This window comes from Ornithodoros turicata, unplaced genomic scaffold (genome assembly GCF_037126465.1).
Source record: "Ornithodoros turicata isolate Travis unplaced genomic scaffold, ASM3712646v1 ctg00001148.1, whole genome shotgun sequence".
NCBI lineage: Eukaryota > Metazoa > Arthropoda > Arachnida > Ixodida > Argasidae > Ornithodoros > Ornithodoros turicata.
Genome location: NW_026999479.1, coordinates 147,602 through 169,404, shown reverse-complemented (window position 1 = coordinate 169,404; position 21,803 = coordinate 147,602). Strand labels below are relative to the sequence as shown.

Genomic DNA, 21,803 nt, shown 5'->3' with positions numbered 1-21,803 from the left:
TCGATAGATCGTCCGCAAGAAATTCGTGAAGGAACGCCATTTTTTCTTTATTTTATCCATTGCGCTAGCGCAGTGGCCACGCTCTTGAACAACGTGATGACAATGAATGCTCTCGAATGCTTCTTTCTGCATGTTTCAGGTCAAACTTCTAGCCCTCTCCAGAGCCAGCAATGTATGAGTTTTGGCCGTCCATTTTCATATTGTATGAGTTTTGGCCATCCCGCACATTCTAGTGCATCTTCCAGCACACTACGTAGAAGTGGTATGGTACCATTGGTTTGTTAATTTGATTCTCATGCTCACATTTGTAACCTATTTCATTTTCTACTCTATTTGTGCCCATACCTATTGTCATCATTGTTATCATATATAGTTTCTTCAACATATCACCATAGTTTCACACGTCATCGCTGCTGTTGCCATAGTGCTCAATCTTTACTTTGCCAATTCAGCCTAATTGTCTGCCTGTTAACTGATAGTGCACTACATTCTTGCGTGCCATTTGGTCTGCGTAGGTGCTGTAGCTGCCACTGGCATTACCTAGCAGTGTATGCCTTAAGTTCTTTTGTGCATTGTCTGCCAATGTCTTTATGACATATTCTTTACAGCCTTTGAAAACGAGGTGATCAGGGTGCTGCATCCGATCCGCCTTACTCAAGAGGATCATTCAGCTCAGATGAATACTCTGACGTCTGGCCTGGAGGAGCGCCCATCAGTGACTGCAGCAGAAGAGCGCGTATTTGAGCCCTATGAAGAGCTAGATAAGTTCCTCGAATTTGACATGACTCTGTAAGATGACACTGAGATGAAGAAGTTGGTGAGGGCCCATCAAGAGCTAATATTACATGGGTGTGCAATCGTGGGTCCCGCTCAGTGCTGTCACGTATTCTCCTTATACACATAATGTTACACAGTGATTGTTGACTGGAGTTTTCAGGGTAGTGATCCAGCATGAATACTAGGTGCATTCTTTTTGCTTGCACCCCCAGCCCTGGTGCGAGAGAGTAGCACCTCCGTACTATTTTAGAAACGAACATGTTTCTTCACTGCATCTCCACATTGTTCTTACGGTGTAGCTTGCGCCATGCCTGCTCCTCATCCCAAGACTGCTGCACTGCTGAGAGAGAGGTCGCAGGGGTGCAGTGCAGATGAGAGATGAATAAAGCAAATACTGCAAGCACCTGCATTCAACACCAATTGTTTAAGAACATGCCTGATATATTCCAAACAAATTAAAATAACTAGTAATTATAATATGGTGACTAGACCTTAAATTCAAAGCTATGTAGTAATTGATATAATTGATAAAAGAAACAGGAGAAACAGACAGGGGTCATCTTTTAAAGGAAAGGTTTCCACTGACAACTAACTATATTCCTATTGCAGACAGAAACTCTGCGGAAGTATGGAGGTATCAATCTCAGGGACGCCACACAAAGAATCCTAAGAGCGTTGATGTCAGACGAAGTCGCAACGGCATTCAGCTGGAGAGGAAACAAAGGGAAAAAAAGGTTCTGCGACCTTCTCTGCTGCGAGGCTGTTTTTCGTAAGCTTATTTATTATTTATTCTTATTATTTCAGCATAAAAAATAAGTTAACATACTTGTGGTTTTGGAAGCAGGTCACAGGTCCTAGTTTCTGACTGTGTTTGAAAAATGATCTTTTCTAAAAGATATCCATGGTATGAATGGATGACAAAAATGCGCTGATACCCAACGATTCGATTTACGCCACCTTTGATGTGCTTTTTTTTTTCTTTCTAAAATCGATCTCTTACTTTTCCATGGCAAAATGAGGCATTGGGTCCTGTACTGTCTGATCTCGTGCTATCTTGCTGGTGTTATTATTGGTTAAAGAACTGACTTCATGTTAGACTTATACAGCAGTTCTCTAGCAGGTAAATGGAGATTTTTGCCCTGCAGCGAAGGAACCCTGCTTGGTCTGGCAGAGATGTAACCAAGAAGCCTTTGCCAGTTTAACCTCACTACTAGCTGTACAGGAGATTGTTTTGTTGAAATTTACTCTAATGTGTCAGCTTTAATACCACTCATTACTTCTACAGAGATGGTGTAATGAGATACTCCAGCTCCTTTCGTCCGCACTTTTGTTGCACTTCAGTGCCATTCTAGGTTATCACTTATGTACAGCATTCTCTGAATAGAGATGACTGACACCCCACTGTTGTTAGGCTGCAAAAACTGGTGAACGTGTGCTTATACTTCTGTTGATATGTATGCTGTCCTGAAGTTCTACTTACCAGCGAAATCAAATTATCTTTTTACGCTTCATCAGAGGAAACAGTCTTTTGAAGAAACCTACAGACAGTGAAATCGAATGGCACGTCAAGTCCTGGCTACGTCATGCCAAGGAGCGTAACGACAGAAAGACGTCGTGAGACACTGTTGTAGTATTTATTTTTGACCTCCTAAATATGGAGGGTGTCCGGTGAGAATTTCTAGAAATAGGTTTTACTTAAGCAAATTATGAAATTACGTAGTATACACACACACTTTTGCTACAGGTTGAGGCAGTTTGCATTCGCGTCACACATTCATTAAGCTAATTTTGCTAATTGGACTTTAAAATTAGCCAAGCAATGGTAACGTTCTTGACGAATTCAGAAGTCAATGGCCATAGCACACTATTCCAATCAAAATCAGTTTTTTTTTTTTTCTGACGATTTCTAAGAAATTGAAAGCCGCAAAACCGTTACTTGGCGAGCCGTACTCGATCAAATTTGTGCTTGCGTAAGTGCTCCGTCTGCCACACCCGATCGAGGGCATTACCGCGGTAACCGACGTTATCACTGGGTGGGAATTGACGGCACGCATGTTTCTAAAGGCGGGAAGTGTGATTATGTCCTTGCTCGCATAGCAGGGAGGGTACTTGGATGGAGTGAAAAGTTCCAAAAACATAAATATCAGCAAGTGTGCTTTGCACGGGGATGGTCTTGTGGCTGTCAATTTTTTTATAAACCTTCTCGTGAATACGATTGGAATACTGTGCCGTGGTCATTGGCTTCTGAATTCATCAAGAAAAACGTTACCTCTGCTTGACTAATTTACTAGTTCACTTAGTAAAATTAGCTTAAAGCTCAGCTACGCCGATTTTCGAGTGTTACAGAATGGAATGGTACTCACACGATGTGTTCATAAGGGAACACTAATTATGTATGCAAAATAGTTATCCCAAACTCCTCGCGGTTTTCCGAAAAAGTGAATTTTTAGTTTCACTGACATCCAGTCTTGTGGCCCACAAACCCTGTGTCGACGACACATTCGTGGTCCGGCTCCGGCTTGGCATGACTTTTGGCTTGGTTTCTTCCGCCAAGCCGGCCAGTTTCTTCTGCCGAGCCGTCTGCTTCGCAGATTGACGGCAGATTGACGGCAGATTGAGATTGGCAGACGCAGATTGACGGCACGCATGTTTCTAAAGGCGGGAAGTGTGATTATGTCCTTGCTCGCATAGCAGGGAGGGTACTTGGATGGAGTGAAAAGTTCCAAAAACATAAATATCAGCAAGTGTGCTTTGCACGGGGATGGTCTTGTGGCTGTCAATTTTTTTATAAACCTTCTCGTGAATACGATTGGAATACTGTGCCATGGTCATTGGCTTCTGAATTCATCAAGAAAAACGTTACCTCTGCTTGACTAATTTACTAGTTCACTTAGTAAAATTAGCTTAAAGCTCAGCTACGCCGATTTTCGAGTGTTACAGAATGGAATGGTACTCACACGATGTGTTCATAAGGGAACACTAATTATGTATGCAAAATAGTTATCCCAAACTCCTCGCGGTTTTCCGAAAAAGTGAATTTTTAGTTTCACTGACATCCAGTCTTGTGGCCCACAAACCCTGTGTCGACGACACATTCGTGGTCCGGCTCCGGCTTGGCATGACTTTTGGCTTGGTTTCTTCCGCCAAGCCGGCCAGTTTCTTCTGCCGAGCCGTCTGCTTCGCAGATTCACATTGGGGAAGTGCTAAACAGTTCGCTATTAGAGAGCCAGTATATTTCTGGACTTCACTAAACCCACGAGGAACGTGAGTTTTACTTCCTTCGACTGCAAAGCATTTGCTAGGCCAGTACAGTCTTGCTGTGTTCTGTGCTGCGTGCCGAGAATGCGTGAGCGTTTTGCTCCCGTCTGCAAGATCACTTCAGCATGCAGTTCCAATGTTTCAAACCACAATTTTCCGAAAGGCGAAAGAGAAATCTATTGACTGCAACAATCGGTTACAACTCCGACTGGGTGCCACCTTCGAAAGCAGTGATTTGATCTGTTTGATATAAGATGAAAGTCACTGAAAAGGTTAGCCAGCTGTCGGGATCGAACCCATCAGACCATCAGTTTCTCTCTTGATCTGTTCATCTGGCTCATACGAATGTTACGGAAGCAATGCGCAACTTGTTTCACAAGAAGCTGAAGATCTCTCGTCCGGGATGCTGTGCCAACCCTATCTGCAGCAGGAGATTGAAGGGGCAGGACTAGGCAGCAGATAAAGGTAAGACGCGTAATGTTAGACAAGCCAGTCATGCGGTGCAAATTGCATCACGTAGAAGAGAAAAATACGCTATCTGTCACTTACTGCTTCATCCTTTAGAGATTACGCCTCAGCGGGTGTATTCTCAGTACAGATTTGGAAGTGCATTATTTGTTAAATCAATTCGCAGGCATTCTGGCACCACCGAAAAGCTTGCACTCCACGTCTCAACTATCACCGTATGGGTTTTTAAGCTGAAGGCTGTCACCAGTGCCAACCAGACGCCCCCTTAAAGTTCATCTGTTTTTCTTGACGGAACAGTGACACCTGGTACTGAGACATTTCATTTTCTGATTAATCAAGTGCATTCCATCACTTGTGCTCGACTTCTTGTGTTCGTATACCCTTGCTGCTGCTCGCTCGCTTAGAGCAACCATGCCTGAGGTGCCAGCGCTTTCAGAGTACATTTAAGCAGTATCATCGTACCATATGCACAGCAGCACATCTTGTGTATTTTGAGTAAGGTATAAATTCAATGTTGGCTCAGCTGTTGTATTTTGTGCACAAATAAGATGTTCTTCCAGAGCGCTCAAGGGCAGTTCAAGCAGCTTTATGTGTGCAACAGCACATACTTTTTCTCAGTTTCGACTAAGGTAAATCGAAATCTTCCAGTTGATGTCTTTCGGTCATAAATTATGTTTTTCGAGACATTCAAACATCACCATGTGTGCAACAGTACATACTTTTTCTCAGGTGAAGTAAGGTAAATCTGTCCGCTGTCTGTAAATCCTCAAGACGTTCGAATATCCGCAAATTTGTTACCAAAACCATTTACGACTACAGTCGTGCAAACTTCCAAGCAATTAGCGAGGGTCTCGTTACTCTGTATGATAATTTCTTCCACGACGCTTCACCACGCTCCGTCGAAGAAAACTGGTGCCTCTTTCGCGACAACATAAATCACCTTACCGAGCGTTACATTCCAAAAATAAAGATAAAATCCTACGACCACAATCCCTGGTTTACGAAAAATCTCAAAACACTGTTAAACAAGCAAAAGAGATTTTTCAGGATTGCAAAGCGCCGTGGCGATCATGTATCATGGGCCAAATTTCATGAATGTGCACGTGCGTACATGCGCGCGATAAGACAAGCGAAAGCTAAGTTCTTCAACCTTGACCTCCCTTCACTCCTGGTGAACAAACCTAAACAATTTTGGAAAGTTCTGTCCCCGCCTAAATCTCACTCCTTTAGCCTAACCTACCCCAACGGGGAGGTCATCCCCGACAATCTATGTGCCAACGAGTTTGCTTCATTTTTTTCGTCTCTCTTTAACACTGACGACGGTTACTCACAAGTTTTATTACCAGTGATCCCTTCTTCCATGAACCTTTCTTCTCCCATGATGCCCATCGATATCAGCCCCCACGGAATTTGTAAGATCATTGAGTCACTCAAGCTGTCCTCAAGTTCTGGTCCTGACTCAATTAACTCTAAGGCACTATACAACACGAAAGTGATTTCAAGCGAACTGCTATGTTGCATATTTAGACAGTCACTTCAAGAATCCGTGTTGCCGCAGGACTGGAAGACAGCGATTGTCGTCCCCATTCTCAAATCCGGTAACAGTCAGTATGTTAATAACTACCGTCCCATTTCTATAACTTGTATCGCATGCAAAATTCTTGAACACATAATCTGCTCAAACTTAGTCAAATTCCTTGAGGAGAAAGTGTTTTTCTACCCGCTGCAGCATGGTTTCCGAAAATACTATTCTTGTGAAACTCAACTAGCTTGTTTCGTTCATGACATATTTTTAAACGCTGTCAACAACCATCAGACCGACGCCGTCTTCTTAGTTTTCCGCAAAGCCTTTGATATGGTGCCTCACCCGAAGCTTATGTACAAAATCTCTCTCCTGAATCTCGACCCGCTTGTCGTCCGTTGGCTAACTCAATTTCTTTATAAGCGCTCGTTCGCAGTCTCATGTAATAACCGCATATCTCCATCTGTCCCTGTCCTTTCGGGAGTCCCTCAGGATTCAGTTCTTGGTCCCCTCCTATTCATCAATATATTAATGACCTTCCTTCATGCATATCTTCCACTATCAGACTATTCGCCGATGATTGCGTTGTATACAGGCAGATCAACTCTCCAACTGACCAACAATGCTTACAAACGACCTTGCCGTAATTCAATGCTGGTGTGACGAGTGGCAAATGCCCCTAAATATATCTAAGTGCTGCATCGTGACATTTTCTCGCCGACGTGTCTCTTATCTCCCTCCCTTCTGCTACACAATTAGCGATTTAGTATTAACCAGAGCAGATTCCTACAAATATCTTGGCGTTCATCTCTCTTCCAACTTAACTTGGAACGAGCACATTAATCACGTCGTGGCCAATGCTTCTCGCTCCTTGGGCTTTGTCAGACGCACCCTAAGATCGGCACCTGTCCATCTCAAGCTTCTAACTTTCACCACTCTGGTACGAAGCAAGCTTGAATACGCGTCCGCAATATGGGACCCTCCCCAAAACTATCTCTGTGATGCCATCGAAGCCATTCACAATCGCGCTGCCCGCTTCATTGTCAACGATTACTCTTTCACTACCTCTGTTTCCGCGTTAAAACTAAGTCTCAACCTCGAGCCGCTCGAACATCGTTTCGCCAAGTTAACCCTCTACCATAGATTTTTTTTCACCTTGCCTGCTCGACAATCCCCCATCACACGCTCGAGTGTCATTTTTCCTCATTTTGATCACATCACACTAACAAGGTTACTCGGTTCCTCTGTATTACTAACGCGTTCTCCAAATCGTTTTTTTGCACAACTACCATTGAGTGGAACAACCTCCCATCATCAATCCCTACCATTGACGACCATACAGTTTTCCGTAGCTCCCTCTCTCACTTTCTTCATCTTCAATACTACTGTTAGTTCTGTTGTATTGCTGAGTTTATCGCTTTGTATACAGTGAACCCTCGTTATTATGACCGTCGTCGTTCCCGAACATTTTGGTCATAATGCGGAATTGTAGTATAAGCGGGGGGATTTGCAGAGGTTTCACTGCATTGTTCCCCAGGAGTATGGTCGTAAAGCACGTATGTCAGGTTATCGGGGGTCATATTAACGAGGGTTCACTGTGCTTACTTGTATTGTTCTTCTTATCCTGTTATTCCAAGATGTTGTTAATTTGTTTCCTTATTTCTGTTTTCTGTTTATTTCTGTTATTACTGTTTCCATTCTCAATGTTCCATGATGTGTTCCAATGTAATGTTTCCACCCCCATGTAATGTCCTCCGGACCCTTGGGTTTTTTGAAATAAAATAAATAAATATATGTATCTCGTGTAACAAGCCTGGCAATCGCACGTTGTGCATGGGCAGAAATACGGCCTTCTTTCTTTGAAGACCAGTCCTCTGCAGGTATATGCTCAAACAATCACCAAGTCTCACGTTGTTGCTCAATCGCTCCCATTCCTGCACTTGTAGTAAAAGCAGCAAACGGGTTGACGTGAATGGCAGCTGAACGGTTGAACTGCGAAGTTCTCGGGTTTACTCAAGTTTCGTCTCTTTTTCTACCTAATTACGTTTCTTTTTTTTTTTTGCCGCTATTTGAAATTGGTAGGGAATACGGTATTTCGGAGCCTCGGAGGTTTCCTTTTTTATTGTGCATTCCCATGTTTTCGAGTCTTGCAGTCGCTTCACTGGAGATCCGGGCGCGGGCTGGCTCGCGGCGCGTCCCGACCATGGATACGAAACCCGCCCCCAAGGGGAGATTCCTCACCGACCAGTCACGTCGGTCGGACGTAGGCCTGTTGACGGTGACCCGATTAGCCGGGCAGTCACATTCTTGGGGTTATGGTATCTGCAGTGCCTTCCCCAAAATCAATTCGGTGCTCACTTATTACCGGTACACAGACTAGAGGTCTGAACCAGACTTCGTAGCTAGCATGACAGCCTATCAGACTGTCATGAGAACCGTCAACTGAGTAATAATCACGTGTATCCTGTAGGCTGCACTGATATCAGACGTCTGGCACAAGCTATTCCCGCCACTGCCACCCCCCCTAGTGCATATATCTCCGAGCGTATCACTTTGATAGCTCTGAAGCGATAGCGTGGGAATATACACGATATCTTCCTAGTGAATTTGGCCTCTACTCAACCCAGTACCGGCTTTTAGCTGGTGGGATGAGCAAAGCATGCTTCTAATGCGTTGTTCCCCCAAGCATTTGATCCCTTCGTATTTCTGCAGAGGTCGATCACCGCAATTAGCGACCTAGAGAGGCCCGCATCGCATCAACTACGCTTGGTTCCTTCCGGACCTGCTTTCAGCTACGACACTATGCGCCCGCAGCGCACGTAGCAGTTACTATTTTCGGTCACCAAAACCTGGTGCTCGCGATGTGGTACCTATTACTGTGATTTCTGTTACGCGGACTTCCACGTTTAGATTTGGGGAGGGCTTTTCCAAGCGCTCGCGGTACAGAGTTACCCTCTTACTGCCGTTCCCTTTTCCTTTTTTTTTTCAGGTTTACTATGCACCGTCAACCTCAATACGAAAACGTACCCAGGACATCTCGATGGGCATCTCGGTTCCCTCGGTCGACGCAGTACGCCCGTTCGCGGTCGCCCGGACCCACCAAGAGGTCTTCGTCGACGTGGACCGTAGTGCATCAAGGGTACCCAGTTTCTTGGGCGTCACATAGCCGGTGGTCGGCGCAGCCACGCCTCCTTAGGACTGCTGGTCTGGCCTCTGCCACACCACCACTCAGGGGACTCGTGTAAACTGCTGAGGCACGGTGGTAAATAAAACATTGATGCATTGACTTGGTTTCTGAGTTGCTTTCACGGGCCGGACGGGCGAGCACGACCCCGAGAGTGGGGATGGTCCCCACAACGTGGAAGTCCGCTTAACGGAAATCACAGTAATAGGTACCACATCGCGAGCACCAGGTCCCCACATCTTTTAAGTGGGGAACTCTAAACTCTGAGCGCGGCCTATACTGCTGAAAGGAACAAAAGAAACGAATCTCCGGGCCAAGAAGGTAGTCCGCCACATGTGGTGCATTGATTGCTAACCATTGCACCTTGCCCTAACCATTGCACCATAACATTGCACCCTTTTTTTGTACTTTTATATTGTGGTGTGCATGCTTCTGCATGCATGCTATGCTGCAGTCAAGGCCCTGCGCACTCGGAAGTGTCCCGGCTTTCATGGACTTCCGCACAAATTCTATAGCTGTTTCCCGCCGACATTGCCTGTCCATTGACTATTATTCGTTGGTTGACCGACTGATTGATTAGTTGACTGACTGATTGATTGGTTGACCGATTGATTGGCTGACTGAGTGATTGATTGGTTGCTTGATTTACTAGTTGATTGGTTGGTTGACTGATTGATTGGTTGGTTGGTTGACTGACTGACTGATTTATTAGCTGTTTTGTTCATTGATTGATTGATTGATTGAATGGATGGTTGACTGACTGACTTATTGATTGATTGGTTGACTGATTCCTTGAAACGGTTGTTTGACTGAATGATTGATCGGTTGGTTGGCTGACTGATTGATTGGTTGGTTGACTGATTGGTTAGTTGGTTGACTGATCCGTTGTTTTACTGACCGATTGTTTTACTGACTGAATGTTTGATTGACTAACTGAACGGTTGGTTGGTCAGCTGATTCATTCGTTGGTTGGTTGACTGAGTGACTGATTGATTGATTGGTTGATTGACTGACTGATTGGTTGGTTAGATGCCCGACAGACTTTTTGGTTGAGTGACTGATTGATCGGTTGGTTGACTGACTGACTGAATGTTTGGTTGGCTGATTGATTGATTGGTTCACTGATTGATTAGTTGGTTGGCTGACTGATTGACTGACTGATTGATTCACTGATTGGTTGACTGACTCATTAACTGGTTGGTTGACTGACTGATTGAATTGTTGGTTGACAGACTGATTGACGTCATGTATGCCTGATGTGCTTCGAATTTCTCCCCTCTCCTGTACCTCGCGTAAACCTGCCCTGAGCTCCTGCACTGTTTTACCAGGATTCAGTAAGCTCAGGGCAGGCACAGGCACACGTGCATAGGTGGACCAGGTTAGGCGGTATTCAGATTATTCCATCGATATGGTAGTGCTTGTGTTCGAGGATAGCCATCCAGTAGGCGGGTACGCAGAGGCACTATGATCCACGGTAAGCTCAGCGAGAAAATGCTCAGAAGGCTCTTTATCTGACCACTTGCTGAAGACTACGTAGTCGTATGCAGCGAACAAAATAAGAGCAATAGCAGCGCAACTGCAGAATACAACGTCCATAAGGTTAGCCCCGTTTATGGCAATAATGATACAAACAGTGGCTAGCGTCAAATAGACGATCCGAAGGACACAGTGTATGAAAGAATCCATCACTGAATCAACTAGATACACTGATACACACTGATATACACAGAGGTATGCAGCAAAATAGCAACATGCCAATGTTCAGTCTCGCGTTTTGTGTGATGCTTGTCATCGTCTATGGTGATTCAGCAATTGGCTATTTCGACCAATGGAGACGCCGTTATCTCTTCACCAAGGTAGCCGTTGGTTGAATCGATGGTTTGTAATCCACATTACAATAAATCTATGCGGCAGATCCTTGGTATTTAATTTATTCGTACCATGAATCAAAATGTCGTCGCCTCTACGAATGTGCGCCGGCACCAGATAATAAGATGGAGAAAGGAAGAGAAGTTGCCTCTCCATCCATTTTTCGTAGGGAGCGGAACTGCCACCTTTCGCATTGTCTTCGACATGACCGCTCGTGTAACCACAATAACGAGGCGCCACTCTTTACCTGACGCAGAAACGCGAGATGCGGTTGTTATATGTTATCATTGTGTTAAGCACACGCGTGCAGTGTATGTTCCGAATCTTAGTCTTCTATTACATGGTCAGCCACGGACTCCAGGACGCGTACTCAGAACAAGAAACCTTAAGTCAAAGAGTTATACGGATGAGTGATCGAGCTGCTTTCCGTTGAATGAGAGGCGCAGTCTGGACAGGGATACGTTACGATGAAGGTGGTTGCGCGGGATGGTGAGAATCACAAAAGCGTGAGAGTAGTGCAAGCAAGAAAGCGATTGAAAACCAAAGCTTTAAATATGGTCACGAGGCGTAGAGGATGAGAGAGCGGTTTCGACGAGTCTTTGTACTGCCTGTGCGATCAACGAGAGGAACATCGTAGATGCTGCAGTCTCGTGTAGCCCTGCTAGCGGTCTAGTGGGACTGCATCTCGGGCTTGCCTAGCAGTCCCTACCTAACAGTTCATATACATATTCAAGTAAGAAGGCCCTTAAGTAAGTATTTTCTTAAGTAATACTTACTTAAATAGAATGCCGCACACTGGCCCTTGTAACCCCCTTGAATTTTTGTTTCAAAATTGAGTGGGAGCCGTGGAAGCCCTTTATTGACGTTTTAGAACAAGCTGATGTATTCTGTTATGCTTGCTAGTCATGAGTTGTGCGCTAAATCGTTGATTGCAGTTAGACCTCATGAATCAGACTCAGATCTGCCACTGTCCTTCAGCGACAAATCCAGCTGTTGTATGCTGGATGAGCCTCGGAGGGATCTTTTACTGTGTGAATCAACAGAGTCTTTAACCGATTCTAAATACGCTTGTAGTACAGTGTTAGTGCATGAAACGAAGCCAATGCACAGTGGCCGTGTTATCATGCTTTTGCAATGGGGTGGACGTTGGTGGTGGAGTGCTCGTTGGCATCACACACCTGACCTACCTCAAGAGTCGCTGTGCAGGCAGCCAACGAAGTTTGCAAGGGCCCTTCTACGTGTACTCTTCACCGAAGAAGAATTGATGAGCAAATCCCTCTTTGGCATTGCATCAAATGCGTACAAGGATAAGCCTGCAAAGGAGGCATTGGACTCAACTAGGGTCAACGCACTAAGTTGTCAGTATGCTTTGATATGTCATAGAAACTGGTTAACTCATCACATTTAATTATATATTAATTGACACACACTATATACAACATAGCTACAGTTGTACGCATATATACAGGGTGTCCCAACGAAAAAGGGCCAGGGGCTAAAGAAAAACAGAGTGCTCTACACAAATGGATCCAACTGCACGTGCTTGGCAGTTGTGTGGTCTATCCAAAAATAGTTTTCATCGCCCCTAGTCAATTAATTAGCGATAAATAATTTCCTAACTTTTTAATTATCGGTTTTAGCTCTCAGATGTCAACGAGGAAGTTGTGGTACATGTCGAAAAAGACACACCTGTTGTGGTTTGAGGTCGCTATGGCTTGTGGTTTCGTTTTTTCCCGGGTTTCTGATGCTGGGCGGACCGCAGATCGCTGCCTACAATCCGGCACCTGCGCGCGACGATTCCAGCGCCCATGCGCTACATGTTGCAGCAACAATAAACAGTCCGGTGTCAGCACATTTATAGATCATAAGAATGCACAGCTGTGTAGCCCCCTTTTCTTCCCAGACTCATCCATGCCACGTCCAATAGGATATCCATGGGACGTCAATCGGTGGACAACGCGACGTCCCTGAAACGTCTGGCGGCGATAGTAGGATATCACATGGATCTCCCGCACGTCCCGCAGTGATCTCCTTGGGAAGTCCAGAGGATGTCACTGTGTTGTTTGGGAAGTGCTTCTGCGGACGAAACTTTCAAAGCATGTTGCAGCAAATGGTTCCTGAAACAGTTGCACAGCATAATCAAAGACAAATGTTTGTGCTTTATAGACAAAAACCATTACCTTTTCAGATCTGAGAGTGTTGTTGTTCAATATCCCTTTTTTTATACGTGCCCGCTAACCTGACACTGTCTGCTGCCACTACTCCGTGCATTTGTCACTAATCTGCGCTGTCTGTGTTGGATATAGGTATATAATATATTATATATATTATATATACGGGGTGTCCCACCGAAAAAGGGCCAGGGGCTAAAGAAAAAACTGAGTGCTCTACGCAAATGGAACCAAGTGCACGTGCTTGGCAGTTGTGTAGTCGATCCAAAAATATTTTTTCATCGCCCCTTGTCAATTAATTAGCGGTAATTAATTTTCTAACTTTTTAATTATCGGTTTTAGCTCTCGGATGTCAATCAGGATGTTGTAGTACATGTCGAAAAAGACGCAACTGAAGTGGTTCGAGCTTGCTATGGCTTGTGGTTTCGGTTTTTCCCGGGTTTAAAAATTGGTTTCAGAAGCCGCGCGCACCACAGAGCGCTCCCCATAATTCGGCGCCCGCGCGCGACGATTGCAGTGCACTCTGATAGGTGTGCTGTGAAACAGGTTAAACATCTTCCTCTTGTATGACGTGGCCCAAGGATGGTCCCCAAGCGCTAATCTCAAGGTGAATGTACGCCGGAGGGCGCTGGAATCGTCGCGCGCAGGTGCCGGACTGTAGGCAGCGATATGCGGTCCGCCCAGCATCAGAAACCCGGGAAAAAACGAAACCGCAAGCCATAGCGACCTCAACCCACAACAGGTGTGTCTTTTTCGACATGTACCACAACTTCCTCGTTGACATCTGATAGCTAAAACCGATAATTAAAAAGTTAGGAAATTATTTATCGCTAATTAATTGAGTAGGGGCGATGAAAACTATTTTTGGATAGACCACACAACTGCCAAGCACGTGCAGTTGGATCCATTTGTGTAGAGCACTCTGTTTCTTCTTTAGCCCCTGACCCTTTTTCGTTGGGACACCCTGTATATATGCGTACAGCTGTAGCTATGTTGTATATAGTGTGTGTCAATTAATATATAATTAAATGTGATGAGTTAACCAGTTTCTATGACATATGAAAGCATACTGACAACTTAGTGCGTTGACCCTAGTTGAGTCCAATGCCTCCTTTGCAGGCTTATCCTTGTACGCATTTGATGCAATGCCAAAGAGGGATTCGCTCATCAATTCTTCTTCGGTGAAGAGTACACGTAGAAGGGCCCTTGCAAACTTCGTTGGCTGCCTGCACAGCGACTCTTGAGGTAGGTCAGGTGTGTGATGCCAACGAGCACTCCACCACCAACGTCCACCCCATTGCAAAAGCATGATAACACGGCCACTGTGCATTGGCTTCGTTTCATGCACTAACACTGTACTACAAGCGTATTTAGAATCGGTTAAAGACTCTGTTGATTCACACAGTAAAAGATCCCTCCGAGGCTCATCCAGCATACAACAGCTGGATTTGTCGCTGAAGGACAGCGGCAGATCTGAGTCTGATTCATGAGGTCTAACTGCAATCAACGATTTAGCGCACAACTCATGACTAGCAAGCATAACAGAATACATCAGCTTGTTCTAAAACGTCAATAAAGGGCTTCCACGGCTCCCACTCAATTTTGAAACAAAAATTCAAGGGAGTTACAAGGGCCAGTGTGCGGCATTCTATTTAAGTAAGTATTACTTAAGAAAATACTTACTTAAGGGCCTTCTTACTTGAATATGTATATGAACTGTTAGGTAGGGACTGCTAGGCAAGCCCGAGATGCAGTCCCACTAGACCGCTAGCAGGGCTACACGAGACTGCAGCATCTACGATGTTCCTCTCGTTGATCGCACAGGCAGTACAAAGACTCGTCGAAACCGCTCTCTCATCCTCTACGCCTCGTGACCATATTTAAAGCTTTGGTTTTCAATCGCTTTCTTGCTTGCACTACTCTCACGCTTTTGTGATTCTCACCATCCCGCGCAACCACCTTCATCGTAACGTATCCCTGTCCAGACTGCGCCTCTCATTCAACGGAAAGCAGCTCGATCACTCATCCGTATAACTCTTTGACTTAAGGTTTCAAGTTTTGAGTACGCGTCCTGGAGTCCGTGGCTGACCATGTAATAGAAGACTAAGATTCGGAACATACACTGCACGCGTGTGCTTAACACAATGATAACATATAACAACCGCATCTCGCGTTTCTGCGTCAGGTAAAGAGTGGCGCCTCGTTATTGTGGTTACACGAGCGGTCATGTCGAAGACAATGCGAAAGGTGGCACTTCCGCTTCCTACGAAAAATGGATGGAGAGGCAGCTTCTCTTCCTTTCTCCATCTTATTATCTGGTGCCGGCGCACATTCGTAGAGGCGACGACATTTTGATTCATGGTACGAATAAATTAAATACCAAGGATCTGCCGCATAGATTTATTGTAATGTGGATTACAAACCATCGATTCAACCAACGGCTACCTTGGTGAAGAGATAACGGCGTCTCCATTGGTCGAAATAGCCAATTGCTGAATCACCATAGACGATGACAAGCATCACACAAAACGCGAGACTGAACATTGGCATGTTGCTATTTTGCTGCATACCTCTGTGTATATCAGTGTGTATCAGTGTATCTAGTTGATTCAGTGATGGATTCTTTCATACACTGTGTCCTTCGGATCGTCTATTTGACGCTAGCCACTGTTTGTATCATTATTGCCATAAACGGGGCTAACCTTATGGACGTTGTATTCTGCAGTTGCGCTGCTATTGCTCTTATTTTGTTCGCTGCATACGACTACGTAGTCTTCAGCAAGTGGTCAGATAAAGAGCCTTCTGAGCATTTTCTCGCTGAGCTTACCGTGGATCATAGTGCCTCTGCGTACCCGCCTACTGGATGGCTATCCTCGAACACAAGCACTACCATATCGATGGAATAATCTGAATACCGCCTAACCTGGTCCACCTATGCACGTGTGCCTGTGCCTGCCCTGAGCTTACTGAATCCTGGTAAAACAGTGCAGGAGCTCAGGGCAGGTTTACGCGAGGTACAGGAGAGGGGAGAAATTCGAAGCACATCAGGCATACATGACGTCAATCAGTCTGTCAACCAACAATTCAATCAGTCAGTCAACCAACCAGTTAATGAGTCAGTCAACCAATCAGTGAATCAATCAGTCAGTCAATCAGTCAGCCAACCAACTAATCAATCAGTGAACCAATCAATCAATCAGCCAACCAAACATTCAGTCAGTCAGTCAACCAACCGATCAATCAGTCACTCAACCAAAAAGTCTGTCGGGCATCTAACCAACCAATCAGTCAGTCAATCAACCAATCAATCAATCAGTCACTCAGTCAACCAACCAACGAATGAATCAGCTGACCAACCAACCGTTCAGTTAGTCAATCAAACATTCAGTCAGTAAAACAATCGGTCAGTAAAACAACGGATCAGTCAACCAACTAACCAATCAGTCAAACAACCAATCAATCAGTCAGCCAACCAACCGATCAATCATTCAGTCAAACAACCGTTTCAAGGAATCAGTCAACCAATCAATCAATAAGTCAGTCAGTCAACCATCCATTCAATCAATCAATCAATCAATCAATGAACAAAACAGCTAATAAATCAGTCAGTCAGTCAACCAACCAACCAATCAGTCAGTCAACCAACCAATCAACTAGTAAATCAAGCAACCAATCAATCACTCAGTCAGCCAATCAATCGGTCAACCAATCAATCAGTCAGTCAACTAATCAATCAGTCGGTCAACCAACGAATAATAGTCAATGGACAGGCAATGTCGGCGGGAAACAGCTATAGAATTGATGCGGAAGTCCATGAAAGCCGGGACACTTCCTAGTGCGCAGGGCCTTGACTGCAGCATAGCATGCATGCAGAAGCATGCACACCACAATATAAAAGTTCAAAAAAAGGGTGCAATGTTATGGTGCAATGGTTAGGGCAAGGTGCAATGGTTAGCAATCAATGCACCACATGTGGCGGACTACCTTCTTGGCCCGGAGATTCGTTTCTTTTGTTCCTTTCAGCAGTATAGGCCGCGCTCAGAGTTTAGAGTTCCCCACTTAAAAGATGTGGGGACCTGGTGCTCGCGATGTGGTACCTATTACTGTGATTTCCGTTAAGCGGACTTCCACGTTGTGGGGACCATCCCCACTCTCGGGGTCGTGCTCGCCCGTCCGGCCCGTGAAAGCAACTCAGAAACCAAGTCAATGCATCAATGTTTTATTTACCTCCGTGCCTCAGCAGTTTACACGAGTCCCCTGAGTGGTGGTGTGGCAGAGGCCAGACCAGCAGTCCTAAGGAGGCGTGGCTGCGCCGACCACCGGCTATGTGACGCCCAAGAAACTGGGTACCCTTGATGCACTACGGTCCACGTCGACGAAGACCTCTGGGTGGGTCCGGGCGACCGCGAACGGGCGTACTGCGTCGACCGAGGGAACCGAGATGCCCATCGAGATGTCCTGGGTACGTTTTCGTATTGAGGTTGACGGTGCATAGTAAACCTGAAAAAAAAAGGAAAAGGGAACGGCAGTAAGAGGGTAACTCTGTACCGCGAGCGCTTGGAAAAGCCCTCCCCAAATGTAAACGTGGAAGTCCGCGTAACAGAAATCACAGTAATAGGTACCACATCGCGAGCACCAGGTTTTGGTGACCGAAAATAGTAACTGCTACGTGCGCTGCGGGCGCATAGTGTCGTAGCTGAAAGCAGGTCCGGAAGGAACCAAGCGTAGTTGATGCGATGCGGGCCTCTCTAGGTCGCTAATTGCGGTGATCGACCTCTGCAGAAATACGAAGGGATCAAATGCTTGGGGGAACAACGCATTAGAAGCATGCTTTGCTCATCCCACCAGCTAAAAGCCGGTACTCGGTTGAGTAGACGCCAAATTCACTAGGAAGATATCGTGTATATTCCCACGCTATCGCTTCAGAGCTATCAAAGTGATACGCTCGGAGATATATGCACTAGGGGGGTGGCAGTGGCGGGAATAGCTTGTGCCAGACGTCTGATATCAGTGCAGCCTACAGGATACACGTGATTATTACTCCGTTGACGGTTCTCATGACAGTCTGATAGGCAGTCATGCTAGCTACGAAGTCTGGTTCAGACCTCTAGTCTGTGTACCGGTACTAAGTGAGCACCGAATTGATTTTGGGGAAGGCACTGCAGATACCATAACCCCAAGAATGTGACTGCCCGGCAAATCGGGTCACCGTCAACAGGCCTACGTCCGACCGACGTGACTGGTCGGTGAGGAATCTCCCCTTGGGGGCGGGTTTCGTATCCATGGTCGGGACGCGCCGCGAGCCAGCCCGCGCCCGGATCTCCAGTGAAGCGACTGCAAGACTCGAAAACATGGGAATGCACAATAAAAAAGGAAACCTCCGAGGCTCCGAAATACCGTATTCCCTACCAATTTCAAATAGCGGCAAAAAAAAAAAAGAAAGAAACGTAATTAGGTAGAAAAAGAGACGAAACTTGAGTAAACCCGAGAACTTCGCATTTCAACCGTTCAGCTGCCATTCACGTCAACCCGTTTGCTGCTTTTACTACAAGTGCAGGAATGGGAGCGATTGAGCAACAACGTGAGACTTGGTGATTGTTTGAGCATATACCTGCAGAGGACTGGTCTTCAAAGAAAGAAGGCCGTATTTCTGCCCATGCACAACGTGCGATTGCCAGGCTTGTTACACGAGATACATATATTTATTTATTTTATTTCAAAAAAACTCAAGGGTCCGGAGGACATTACATGGGGGTGGAAACATTACATTGGAACACATCATGGAACATTGAGAATGGAAACAGTAATAACAGAAATAAACAGAAAACAGAAATAAGGAAACAAATTAACAACATCTTGGAATAACAGGATAAGAAGAACAATACAAGTAAGCACAGTGAACCCTCGTTAATATGACCCCCGATAACCTGACATACGTGCTTTACGACCATACTCCTGGGGAACAATGCAGTGAAACCTCTGCAAATCCCCCCGCTTATACGACAATTCCGCATTATGACCAAAATGTTCGGGAACGACGACGGTCATAATAACGAGGGTTCACTGTATACAAAGCGATAAACTCAGCAATACAACAGAACTAACAGTAGTATTGAAGATGAAGAAAGTGAGAGAGGGAGCTACGGAAAACTGTATGGTCGTCAATGGTAGCGATTGATGATGGGAGGTTGTTCCACTCAATGGTAGTTGTGCAAAAAAACGATTTGGAGAACGCGTTAGTAATACAGAGGAACCGAGTAACCTTGTTAGTGTGATGTGATCAAAATGAGGAAAAATGACACTCGAGCGTGTGACGGGTGATTGTCGAGCAGGCAAGGTGAAAAAAAATCTATGGTAGAGGGTTAACTTGGCGAAGCGACGACGATGTTCGAGCGGCTCGAGGTTGAGACTTAGTTTTAACGCGGAAACAGAGGTAGTGAAAGAGTAATCGTTGACAATGAAGCGGGCAGCGCGATTGTGAATGGCTTCGATGGCATCACAGAGATAGTTTTGGGGAGGGTCCCATATTGCGGACGCGTATTCAAGCTTGCTTCGTACCAGAGTGGTGAAAGTTAGAAGCTTGAGATGGACAGGTGCCGATCTTAGGGTGCGTCTGACAAAGCCCAAGGAGCGAGAAGCATTGGCCACGATGTGATTAATGTGCTCGTTCCAAGTTAAGTTGGAAGAGAGATGAACGCCAAGATATTTGTAGGAATCTGCTCTGGTTAATACTAAATCGCTAATTGTGTAGCAGAAGGGAGGGAGATAAGAGACACGTCGGCGAGAAAATGTCACGATGCAGCACTTAGATATATTTAGGGGCATTTGCCACTCGTCACACCAGCATTGAATTACGGCAAGGTCGTTTGTAAGCATTGTTGGTCAGTAGGAGATTTGATCTGCCTGTATACAACGCAATCATCGGCGAATAGTCTGATAGTGGAAGATATGCATGAAGGAAGGTCATTAATATATTGATGAATAGGAGGGGACCAAGAACTGAATCCTGAGGGACTCCCGGAAGGACAGGGACAGATGGAGATATGCGGTTATTACATGAGACTGCGAACGAGCGCTTATAAAGAAATTGAGTTAGCCAACGGACGACAAGCGGGTCGAGATTCAGGAGAGAGATTTTGTACATAAGCTTCGGGTGAGGCACCATATCAAAGGCTTTGCGGAAAACTAAGAAGACGGCGTCGGTCTGATGGTTGTTGACAGCGTTTAAAAATATGTCATGAACGAAACAAGCTAGTTGAGTTTCACAAGAATAGTATTTTCGGAAACCATGCTGCAGCGGGTAGAAAAACGCTTTCTCCTCAAGGAATTTGACTAAGTTTGAGCAGATTATGTGTTCAAGAATTTTGCATGCGATACAAGTTATAGAAATGGCGCGGTAGTTATTAACATACTGACTGTTACCGGATTTGAGAATGGGGACGACAATCGCTGTCTTCCAGTCCTGCGGCAACACGGATTCTTGAAGTGACTGTCTAAATATGCAACATAGCAGTTCGCTTGAAATCACTTTCGTGTTGTATAGTGCCTTAGAGTTAATTGAGTCAGGACCAGAACTTGAGGACAGCTTGAGTGACTCAATGATCTTACAAATTCCGTGGGGGCTGATATCGATGGGCATCATGGGAGAAGAAAGGTTCATGGAAGAAGGGATCACTGGTAATAAAACTTGTGAGTAACCGTCGTCAGTGTTAAAGAGAGACGAAAAAAATGAAGCAAACTCGTTGGCACATAGATTGTCGGGGATGACCTCCCCGTTGGGGAAGGTTAGGCTAAAGGAGTGAGATTTAGGCGGGGACAGAACTTTCCAAAATTGTTTAGGTTTGTTCACCAGGAGTGAAGGGAGGTCAAGGTTGAAGAACTTAGGTTTCGCTTGTCTTATCGCGCGCATGTACGCACGTGCACATTCATGAAATTTGGCCCATGATACATGATCGCCACGGCGCTTTGCAATCCTGAAAAATCTCTTTTTCTTGTTTAACAGTGTTTTGAGATTTTTCGTAAACCAGGGATTGTGGTCGTAGGATTTTATCTTTATTTTTGGAATGTAACGCTCGGTAAGGTGATTTATGTTGTCGCGAAAGAGGCACCAGTTTTCTTCGACGGAGCGTGGCGAAGCGTCGTGGAAGAAATTATCATACAGAGTAACGAGACCCTCGCTAATTGCTTGGAAGTTTGCACGACTGTAGTCGTAAATGGTTTTGGTAACAAATTTGCGGATATTCGAACGTCTTGAGGATTTACAGACAGCGGACAGATTTACCTTACTTGACCTGAGAAAAAGTATGTACTGTTGCGCACATGGTGATGTTTGAATGTCTCGAAAAACATAATTTATGACCGAAAGACATCAACTGGAAGATTTCGATTTACCTTAGTCGAAACTGAGAAAAAGTATGTGCTGTTGCACACATGAAGCTGCTTGAACTGCCCTTGAGCGCTCTGGAAGAACATCTTATTTGTGCACAAAATACAACAGCTGAGCCAACATTGAATTTATACCTTACTCAAAATACACAAGATGTGCTGCTGTGCA

The 21,803-nt window shown here is 45.2% G+C and overlaps 1 long non-coding RNA gene across 1 annotated transcript; it reads left to right on the top strand.

Moving 5' to 3' along the window:
• Window positions 1–203: 203 nt before the first annotated feature.
• Window positions 204–1,541, top strand: LOC135376553 (uncharacterized). The gene is made up of 3 exons (XR_010417741.1): window positions 204–262; window positions 609–817; window positions 1,387–1,541. It is a non-coding gene; the product is annotated as an uncharacterized LOC135376553 (long non-coding RNA).
• The last annotated feature ends 20,262 nt before the right edge of the window (window positions 1,542–21,803 follow it).